This window comes from Podarcis cretensis (genome assembly GCF_951804945.1).
Source record: "Podarcis cretensis genome assembly, chromosome: 2".
Classification (NCBI taxonomy): domain Eukaryota; kingdom Metazoa; phylum Chordata; class Lepidosauria; order Squamata; family Lacertidae; genus Podarcis; species Podarcis cretensis.
The window spans coordinates 20,202,208-20,213,346 of NC_137171.1; the positions used below are offsets into that span (position 1 = coordinate 20,202,208).

The following is an 11,139-nucleotide window of genomic DNA, read 5'->3' on the forward strand; positions in this document are numbered from 1 at the left end:
AGGTTTCGAATCCTTCCTGTCATTTTGTCCAATTCTGCATTTCGTCTGCCATTCTTCTTTCGTCGGAATTTCTTCTTGTTTCCATTTCTGGGCTAGCAATACCCTTGCCGAGGATTGCAGCGTAAATCAGGTTGCAGCACACATCGCAAACTGAAAACCCACCCTGTGACCTGCAAATGTGTTAAGACATCTGCTTCAAACAGTTAATTTTATCCCAAAACTTGTTACAAAGCAACCGTTTCAATTTTTTATTACAGGGTTCGAGCTCTCCCTCTTTTCTATCGAGGAGACCACATGTTGCTTTCAACAGCTATGTGAATCTTCTCAGAGTCCCCATTTGACCTGCAGACCCCTGTAGCAGAAAGGCAAAGGTCCCCTGCCCATAGTTATTTGCAGGATGGTTGCTCTGTCAGGAGTCACTAATAGCCTTGTGGATCATGAACATTATGAAGAGCAAGGAGGTGGGGAGAAATTTGATTCAGTTCACCTTTCCAGGCAAACCTGCCTAGTTCTCCCTTCCTGAAACACTGTGCAAACCAAATCACAGCCGTTCTTCAAAATACGCTCTTCTCTGAATTTTCAAATGTAGTTCTTCAGTCAAATGATGTGTACAGAGATGCATATACTAGGGGTGGTGCTGTGGTCTAAACCACTGAGCCTCTTGGGCTTGCCAATCAGAAGGTTGGCGGTTCAAATCCACACAACTGAGTGAGCTCCCGTAGCTCTGTCCCAGCTCCTGCCAACCTAGCAGTTCAAAAGCACGCCAGTGCAAGTAGATAAATAGGTTCCACTGTGGTGGGAAGGTAAACGGCATTTCCGTGCACTCTGGCTTTTGTCACGGTGTCCCGTTGCACCAGAAGCAGTTTCATCATGCTGGCCACATGACCCGGAAAAGCTGTCTGCAGACAAACGCTGGCTCCCTGGGCCTGAAAAGCGAGATGAGCGCCACAACCCCACAGTCGCCTTTGATTGGACTTAACCATCCAGGGGTCCTTTTCCTTTACTGGGATAAACCATGGTGGGGGGAAATAACATACCAAGTACATTATACTGGGGAAAATTGCTTTGCAAAAAACATGTCTATTAGACAAAACTGCATACAAACATGTCTAGATTAGGAGAAATTTGCAGTAAAATACTAATAAATTTTCCTGAGGATTAAAAAAAAAATGCTGATGTGGAAACATGAACAACTGAAAATTGGAAAAATGAGAAATGCAAATGGGCAGATTTTCCCGTTCCTACAGAGGACTCACACGAACATAGGGAAGTCTTTTAAAACATTTTAATTAAGACTGATATTTTGCAATATGGAAATGTAAAATGGTATGCAAGTATAGATCTGAAATTGTTGTTTATGGTGAACACTTTTCTGTTCTTTAAATTTGTATTTTTAACTTTTCTTTCTTCTTTTATTCTCTTTTTTATTTCTTCCTCTTCTTTTTGAATATTGCTTTACAGATGTATAAATAATTATGTTCATGTGTATATGTATGAAATTTGTTTCTTTATTTCTTTTCTTATTTGATATTCTTTTCTTTTTTGTATTTAATAAAATTTAATTAAAAATTAAAAAATAATAATAGAGAGATTAGATCTATCTTTGGGAGGGCGTCCTTACACTGGCATTCATTGCAGAAGCATATGGGCATGAGCTCAGGCATTCGCAAAATAGTTTTTGTTAAGTTGTGGGTTGACATAGCAGACGACACAGCGATTTCTCCAAGTAGCTCTTTATTCTTGTAAGCTGGAATAGAACTGCCTGCAAACAGCTCAGCCGGCCTGCTTTTATAGGCAGCCGGCTGTCAACATTGTAACAACAACAGCCCAGAGTTCCCGCCTAAAATAACTGACGTGGACCTGAGGGAAAACTATCTACAGACCTGAGTGAAAACTATATACAGTATCCCCCTGCTGGCCCAGGGTGAAACTTCACTACATAACAGTTTTGAGTGGATTTAAGGGCATCACTGCAGTGGCTTGCATCACTGGGGATTTCATGTGTAGTTGTAGTGTTGTGAGAGGTACGTACTGTCAGCAGAAAAGAGGATAGCAAAGCATCTGAGGTCCAGGTAAGGCCTTGCATTGAGAAACATGGGCCACGCTGCCTGGTTGCAAGCAAGCTGAAAAAACCGTGCAATGTGACATCACAATAATTAGTATTTCTTTACAATCACAACCTGCTCTGCTTCATTAGACGCTGCTAAAGACAGCATGCAGCAGACCATAGCAGCTCTGTGTTACTGGGGAGGTGCAGACTGGCAGCGGTACAATGCAGTCTCCTTCCACCAGTGGCGTAGCGTGGGGGGTGCATGGGGGCCGGGCGCAACATCTGGGGGGGCGCGCTCGCCGCCTCCGGAGTCGCCGAAGAGCCTCGGGCGCAGGCTGTAGCAGAGCCCCATGTCTCGCGGAACCGACGAGCTGTGCGCACGTCTGGGCTGAAGGCATCCGGCAGGCAGCGGCTCTCAGCGCTCGCCGCGGTCCCCGTGCATCAGGGCCGCGGAGGGCGTGCCAGGCAGCCCCTCCTCACAGCCCCGCCGCCGCTGCTGCTGCAGCTGCTGGACCATGTTGCATTTTCCTCGCCTCCCTGCCCTCCTCCTCCTCCGGGCAAGCGGCGTCGTTTGGGCGGCAGCGCCAGCGGCAACTCGCCTCAGATCACCTGACACGGACCCGCCGCCACCGCCGTGGCTACCTTACCGTAAATACCCCAGCCCAGGCAGCAGCAAGAAGAAGCTGGCAGCAGCGGCAGGTTAGGGGTTAGGGGGCGCAAATTACTTGCCTTGCCCCAGGTTAGGGGGCGCAAATTACTTGCCTTGCCCCGGGTGCTGACAACCCACGCTACGCCGCTGCCTTCCACATGTTGCTTGGGTCTGAGAACAGAAAAGTGACTCCGTTAACAGAGACAGTCTGTACTCTGTGCACATAGTCATCCTTGGAGTACAGGCTGTTGATGGCCAAATCCATGATTCAAAAAACGAAACGAAACAACTCACCCCACAGTGCCTCTGCATTCTGTATTTCAAATTTTAAATATGCTTTTTGTCCCCGATACCATATAAAAATTAAGTTTTATTGTGTGATGTGCAGATTTATTGGGAGCAGAGAGGCGGGCCACGCATTTCTCTAGCCAAGTTTAGTTCCAAATAAAAACATCTGAACACAGTCCTGTTGCTCAACGGGTCGCTTATTGCAAATAGTTACGATCCCACAAACATTCTGGATGCCTACTTTCTTCTGTAACCTCACAATCCCACAGAAAGCTGAAAGCCAGTTCATAAGCCCAGCAAGCCAGGAATATCATCTACTCATTATAATTATAATTATAATTATAATTGTTATTATAATTGTTGTTGTTGTTCTTTATACCCCACCCATCTGGCCAGGCCTCCCCAGCCACTATGGGTGGCTCCCAACAGAATATTAAAATCACAACAGAACATCAAACATTAAAAACTTCCCTAAACAGAGCTGCCCTTGGGTGTTTTCTAAAAGTCAGGTAGTTGTTTATTTCCTTGACATCTAATGGTAGGGTGTTCCACAGGGTGGGTGCCACCACCAAGAAGGCCCTCTGCCTGGTTCCCTGTAACCTCACTTTTCGCAGGGAGGGAACTGCCAGAAGGCCCTCGGAGCTGGACCTCAGTGTCCGGGCTGAAGGTAGGAGGTGGAGACGCCATGACTTCCCCATTACTTCCATTTAATATGTGGAATGGCTGATATGCATAAGAGGAGGGAAATCACAGGAGTCAGACATTAGATGTGATCCATATAAACATACCCTCCCACAGTTCTCTGATGAAAATAGGCACGTCCTTTTCCATAACAACAGGGACACGGGTGGCACTGTGGGTTAAACTACAGAGCCTAGGACTTGCTGATCAGAAGGTCAGCAGTTCAAATCCCCGCAACGGGGTGAGCTCCCATTGCTCGGTCCCTGCTCCTGCCAACCTAGCAGTTCGAAAGCACATCAAAGTGCAAGTAGATAAATAGGTACCGCTCTGGCGGGAAGGTAAACGGCGTTTCTGTGTGCTGCTCTGGTTCGCCAGAAGCAGCTTTGTCATGCTGGCCACATGACCCAGAAGCTGTACGCCGGCTCCCTTGGCCAATAAACCCCAGAGTCGGCCACGACAGGACCTAATGGTCAGGGGTCCCTTTACCTTTTTATTCCATAACAACAATTATGTGATTTTTATAATTTATACCCCTCCCATCTGACTGGGTTGCCCCAGCCACTCTGGGCAGTTTCCAACATATATAAAGACATTAAACATTAGAGAGAAAAACTTCCCTATGCAGGGCTGTCTTCAGTAGTTTACAAAAGGTTGTATAGTTACTTATCTCCTTGGCTCAGGGGGTCACATAACACCATACCCTCCAACATTTCTCCGATGAAATGATTTGAACCTGGAATGTCCCATTTTTCCTTAGGACTCAACAAAAAGAGGGACATTTCAAGTTCAAATCAGAATCCAGGACAGCTTGTGTAAATCCGGGACCGTCCCTGGCAAATAGGGGCACTTGGTGGGTCTTTATAAACCAGTATTGCATACAGTGGTGCCTCAAGTTAAGAACTTAATTCGTTCTGGAGGTCTGTTCTTAACCTGAAACTGTTCTTAACCTGAAGCACCACTTTAGCTAATGGGGCCTCCTGCTGCCGCTGCGCAGCCGGAGCATGATTTCTGTTTTCATCCTGAAGCAAAGTTCTTAACCCGAGGTACTATTTCTGGGTTAGCGGAGTCTGCAACCTGAAGCATCTGTAACCTGAAGCGTCTGTAACCCGAGGTACCACTGTATTATATGGTACACATGGCAGTAGGTGAGCATGCAGGGGAAGAAGTATCATATTTTTTGCTCTATAAGACTCACTTTTTCCCTCCTAAAAAGTAAGGGGAAATGTGTGTGTGTGTTATGGAGCGAATGCAGGCTGCGCAGCTATCCCAGAAGCCAGAACAGCAAGAGTGATAGCTGCTTTTGCTGCGCAGCAATCCCTCTTGTTGTTCTGGCTTCTGAGATTCAGAATATTTTTTTTCTTGTTTTCCTCCTCCAAAAACTAGGTGCGTCTTATGGTCTGGTGCGTCTTATAGAGTGAAAAATACGGTATTTCTAGGTGGCAAGCTTTATGAAACAGATCAGAGTTTTCAACTGGCAGCCAAACAGAGCAGAAACTACTTGCTTAAGGCTTCTCAGACTTGAGCCAGGAATCTTCAATGAGTGGATTGTCACACACCAGGAGTCATCACGAGATGGATTAATGAGGGTCACAAGAAAAATATCCTGTGTGCCAGACCAAAGTATATTTTTATGCAGAAACAAGCTATAAATACATTTTAATAGTGTGGCAAAGTTCACGTGAGATTCCTCTGCTTGTTTGCCATCCATGAATTTATTTTAACCGAAGAAACACTCAGCAGCAGGTCATTCCCCGGGGATAGTTTGTCTTCTCATTTTGTTTATGATGCAGCGGTCACGTGAGCAGCGGATTTCACCATGTGTTTATTGGGGGGTGGGCAGCAAAAGGGATTGGGACATTCAGAGTTACAAGTCTGGATACTCGTGAATCCTCTGTGCCATCCCAAAATTGCACAAGTCATCTGATGGTAATGGTTGCCGTGATGACAAGAGTCTCTCCTACTGGGCATGTGCTCAGAAGCTCACACTCAGCAGAACTTCCTGTATTTCTGTAAGCGTTGAGATCAATGGAGCAGCCATTCAGTAGGTTTGCGGCAGTCCTGGATTCAGTCCCAATGGGATACTGGTTTTTCTACCAGTTTTTCTGAGGGCAGACAGAGCAGTGTGACCATCCTGCCTCCATGGAAATCTGAATCTCTAGAAGAGACAGATGTGCTCTGCTGTTTTGTTGATGAACAGAGAGGAGCTCTTGCCTTTAAGACAGCTTCTTCCTGCTTTGCTAGCTAGACCAGCAAACTCAGCCGGGATTTTAACACGGATTCCATCCATTCTGGGGATTTCACCCCGTTTCAGATTTCCCAAGGATGGAAGAGGCGCAAGGAAGAGGGGCTGGCTGAGGAAGTGCTTTGCTAAAAGATCCTTTTGACTTTACCTTTTACTTCGGGAATCATTCCTACAATTTAATTAGCAATTAATAAATGGCACAGTGCGTTGCAAAATAACTCTGTGCAAATAGATATGTAGGTCATGGCAATTGCCCAACTTTGTTGCATACGTTTTGAAATATTAGGTTTCAGTCCTCTGCAGAATTACTAGTCTCACTGAGGGCTTAACGACGCTTCCCCTTCGCCTGCTGCTTTCCTCTGGGGAAAACCACTCTTTAATACTCAATCGGAACAAATGGCAATTCAGATTTTCCCCAGGTTGACGTTTGCTTCGATTTAGCACTAAACGGCAGGTTTTCCATTGGAAAGGAGTGGGGCAAGGGGGAAACGCTTAGCCCCATTCTTTCTAGGCACGGAACAAGCAGAAGTGGGGACAAGCCCTGAGATTTAAGACATGCCCTGTATCATTGAGTCATTTTTTGAATATTTTTGTGCTGGGGAATTGAGAGCCAGTGTGGTGTAGTGGTTAAGAGCGGTAGTCTCGTAATCTGGGGAACTGGGTTCGCGTCTCCGCTCCTCCACACGCAGCTGCTGGGTGACCTTGGGCCAGTCACACTTCTCTGAAGTCTCTCAGCCTCACTCACCTCACAGAGTGTTTGTTGTGGGGGAGGAAGGGAAAGGAGAATGTTAGCCGCTTTGAGACTCCTTCGGGTAGTGATAAAGTGGGATATCAAATCCAAACTCCTCCTCCTCCTCCTCCTCCTCCTCTTCTTCTTCTTCTTCTTCTTCTCTGCATTTTAAAGTTTCAGGGCAGCTTCTCCCTCCAGATGTTTTGGACTGCTACTGGGAGTTTTAGACCAAAATATTTGGAGGGAAGCAGGTTGGTGAAGAACGTTTTTCTTTGGGGGGGGGGTACAAAAAAAGAATATGCATAGGTATGATAAAAACGTTTCAGTACCCTTAGTCAGTTTATAGAAAGACTCTTATGATAGAGCTCATCTTCTTTTCCCCCGTATGTTTATTTCACTTGAATAAAATTTTATCCTGTATGATTTCTACTGGGAGAGGTACTGGCCATTCAGGATTTCATTATCTTACATCTGTATCCCACTTCTTACCATGGAGCTGCAGTTGTTGTTGTAAATAATTTTTATTAAATTTTCCATTTTAACAATCCAATTCAATAACATTAAATATTCCAAATTATACAAATACATTTCATATAGTCCAAATACTCCGCCAAATTATAAATTTTTATTGGGACTTCCCATGCATCAAGTTTGATGGGGCTCTGATTATCTTCTATCTCTACTGCCTTGAGTTTCCAATAGTTCCTTTAAATCTTCCTGTTGTTACCCTTCCTTCTTTCATGGCCTCTGAGTTGTTTCTACAGGCGAGTTGAAGTAAGCAATGATATGCTTCTGTGTGAAATTATGCTTGACTCTCCCACAATTGCAGCTGGTAAGCCTATTGTTTGCAGTATATCCTCACATGCTGGTTTTTATGCCCAATCTGCCATGAAGCTGCAGTTGATGGGCACGGCACTGCATAGTGAGTGACAGGGGTCAGCAAACTTTTTCAGCAGGGGGCCGGTCCACTGTCCCTCAGACCTTGTGGGGGGGTCGGACTATATTTTTTGGGGGGGGTGAAGCAAGAGCACCACAAGCCCCGGTGGCAGCTTACCTGTGTCTTTCAAGCGGCAGGGGCGGTGGAGGGACGATGAGCAGCGCGCGAAAGGGCTCCGGAGAGGGGCTGCTTAAAATGGCGGCCACTCAAGCACTGCTGCTGCAGGGAGAAGCCAGGAGGAGGGAGGGAGGAGGAGGAGGAGGCGACGCCGTGTGAGAGAGAGGGAAAGAACGCACACACTGGCAATCCACGCGGCGATTCCTGGACCATCCATGGACTGGATCCAGAAGGCAAGTGGGCCTGATCCGGCCAGCAGGCCTTAGTATGCCTACCCATGGTGAATGATATCAGTCAGTCTCCCATCCAGGCACTGGATGAGACCTGCTCATCTCCAGCAAGGCGGCTGAATCATGTCTCAGAGATAAGGAAGACCACCATCCAGCTTGCAGTGGCCCGTCTCTAAACTCAAATCCTCCAACATTTCTCTGATGAAAATAGGGACATCTTATAGAAAAGTGGGACATTCCAGGATCAAATCAGAAACCAGGATGGCTTCTGTAAATCCACAACTATCCCTGGAAAATAGGGACACTTGGAGGGTCTGTAAACCAACTCTATGGTTAGAAGAAGAAGAAAAATCTTGGTGGGAAGGCTATCAGTAGCTGCTACCCACAATGGCATTCAGTATGACTCTGAATACCAGTTTCAAGGAATGTGAAATGCTCTGCTCTGGTCCTTCTGGGGACGTGGGTGGCGCTGTGGTCTAAACCACTGAGCCTCTTGGGCTTGCTAATCGGAAAGTCAGCGGTTCGAATCCCCGCGATGGCATGAGGTCAGTCCCCAGCTTGATAACACAGTAAGTGTAGTTAATTAAAAAGGATGATTTATTGTCAAAACAAGCAGGTAACTCCGGACGACTTAACACAGCTGCCACCATCATCAATCAAGATGACCCTTCTGAAGACTGCTTCCAGCGTGACCAGAAGCAACTGAACTTCTGCTTCTTACATCTTGTGTTTTGCTTCCTATCTTGCAACCTCCCATTCGCTGAGAGCTCAGACTAAGTGGGGCAGCTCCCACCTCTTCCCTATTCTCTGAGAGGCTGTCTCTAAACCCTTTCCTGCCTGTTTGTGCTTCAGGCGAGTTTTGACTGTATTCTAGCCTGTTCTTCATTACTGTCTTATCAGCTTGAACATCAAGGTCAGGAGGATCCGGAGTATGCAGCTGCCGGCTTTCCTCTGTCTGACTAACATCAAAGCAGCCTCTCTGATCCTGGCTATTTTCTGCAGTTAGCTGCAAACTTTTGCTTGGTGCTGGCTCATTCCTGACACCATGGGCGCCTTGTTGGCTACTGCGAAAACAGTGCTGGACTATGGCCTGCTTCAGCAGGTTCTTCTTATGTTCTTAGGTGCAAGGAAGGAAGGAGGCTGATTTCCCTCAAAGATTCCTCACCTGAGAGTAAGAAGACAGGTCTGCACCACTGCTCTGTAAAGCAGGATCTTGCCAAGTTCTCCAGAACACCCCTCACACCACCCTACCAGGGCTCAAATGAAAAGAATTTGACTAGGAGGCAGCAAGGTGAGGTAAATGTGCTGTTCCAGTGCCCTACCCCTTCTTCTCCAGCCAACTCTCTCATCTTTGGCTCTTAAACGTCTGCTTGTTTGGAAAGCGTTCACAAATAAATGCCAGAATTGCCTGACTTGTCTGTCTCCCTTCCTAAAGAAAACCAACAGAATTAATTAAAATCCAATGTTCCACTGACTCACTGACTCTGAGTAATAGCATGCATAGTCTATCATGTTTTCCAATTTAACCATCACACACACACACAATAGAACAGACTAGAATTAAGTGAGCCTTCAGCCTGATAGAAGGCAGCTCTTGATAGTCCCTGATGGAAGCGACTTGGTACGATCTGTACTAGCTCAATTTCAAAGCTGCAGCAAAGCATTGCTGGATGAAAAGCGGAGAAGGGAATCGGTGCTTACTTTTCAAAAAGACAGTCTCCAAGACTCTGGGATTATATGGGAACCTTGCCCACTGTCTTGAAAGAAAGCTCTCCTCCTTTATAAGAGTTTGGAGATGGGCTGCAATAGCACATTGTCCAGTGGGAAAATATTCTGCGGCTGGATACGCACCATATATTGAAAGCACATGACTTCCCCCAGAGAATCCTGGAGGCTGTAGTTTGCCTCTCATAGGGATGCAATTCCCAAGAACCTTAGCAAACTACAGCTTCCATGATTTATCGGAGGAAACCATATGCTTTAAATATATGGTTTATACCCAGCCAGCATATGAACAGAGATGTTTTCTTTAATATATAATATTAGTTCATTCTCTCTCTCTCTCTTTAAAGCAGGGTTGGGGCTGCTAATGAGAAGTAATAATAATAATAATAATAATAATAATAATTTATTTATACCCCGCCCATCTGGCTGGGTTTCACCAGCCACTCTGGGTGGCTTCCAACAAAATATTAAAATACAGTGGTCTGTTAAACATGAAAAGCTTCCCTAAACAGGGCTGCCTTCAGATGTCTTCTAAAAATCTGGTAGTTGTTCTTCTCTTTGACATCTGGTGGGAGGGCGTTCCACAGGGAGGGCGCCACTACCGAGAAGGCCCTCTGCCTGGTTCCCTGTAACTTCACTTCTCACAGTGAGGGAACCGCCAGAAGGCCCTGGGAGCTGGACCTCAGTGTCTGGGCTGAACGATGGTGGTGGAGACCCCCATCTGGTATACTGGTATACCCCTTCAGGTATACTGGACCAAGGCCGTTTAGGGCTTTAAAGGCCAGCACTAACACTTTGAATTGTGCTCGGAAACATACCGGGAACCAATGTAGATCTTTCAAAACCAGTGTTATGTGGTCTTGGCAGCTGCTCCCAGTCACGATTCTAGCTGCTGGTGTGATATATGTGCCTATTTAAAGGAGAATTGGTTGAGCTGCAAGACCAACAGTAAGAGGCATTGTCTACTCAAACCATGCTAATGCCCCAACCCTTATCAAAGCATTCTGGTTCCAGGGACTGGGCAGAGGAGGAACCGTGGAGAGCAGCTCCCCAGTCTGACCCTTCCAGATAAGAAGGAAAGAGTTCAGAATTACAGCAGGGGTTTGAGGGAGGTCACACAGCTCAGAGGAAGATGAGGTGAAAAGTTGGGAAATAATGGGAGAGGAGGAGGAGGAGGAGGAGGAGGAGGAAGTACCAGGAGAGAGACAGCTGTCTTTAGAAAGTATTCCAGACTCCCCCTCTCTCCCAGAACATGGCGGGCCTTGAAAGTAGGAGAGCAAAGAGCTCAAAGGCAGAGGGAGATTTTCAGCACCTGTAGCAATAACTCATGAGGAAGTTGGAGAGACGGAGGGGATGGAGTTTCACTCAGAGCAACGCCATTATTCCGAGAGGCCACATTCAGTATGTCCTTTCATACTGCATCACAGTGTGGTACACTGGTTTGACATCAACTGATAGGAAGTGCCTACAGAGGGTGGTGAATACAGCAC

The 11,139-nt window shown here is 46.3% G+C and overlaps 1 long non-coding RNA gene across 2 annotated transcripts; it reads left to right on the forward strand.

Moving 5' to 3' along the window:
- Nucleotides 1–5,336: 5,336 nt before the first annotated feature.
- Nucleotides 5,337–10,803, forward strand: LOC307210147. 2 transcript variants are annotated; one of them, XR_013835873.1, is made up of 3 exons: nucleotides 5,337–5,465; nucleotides 9,046–9,231; nucleotides 10,539–10,803. It is a non-coding gene; the product is annotated as an uncharacterized lncRNA (long non-coding RNA). The 2 variants fall into 2 exon arrangements; XR_013835874.1 differs by lacking the exon at nucleotides 10,539–10,803 and adding an exon at nucleotides 10,000–10,021 and having other exon boundaries at nucleotides 9,046–9,215.
- Nucleotides 10,804–11,139: the final 336 nt, after the last annotated feature.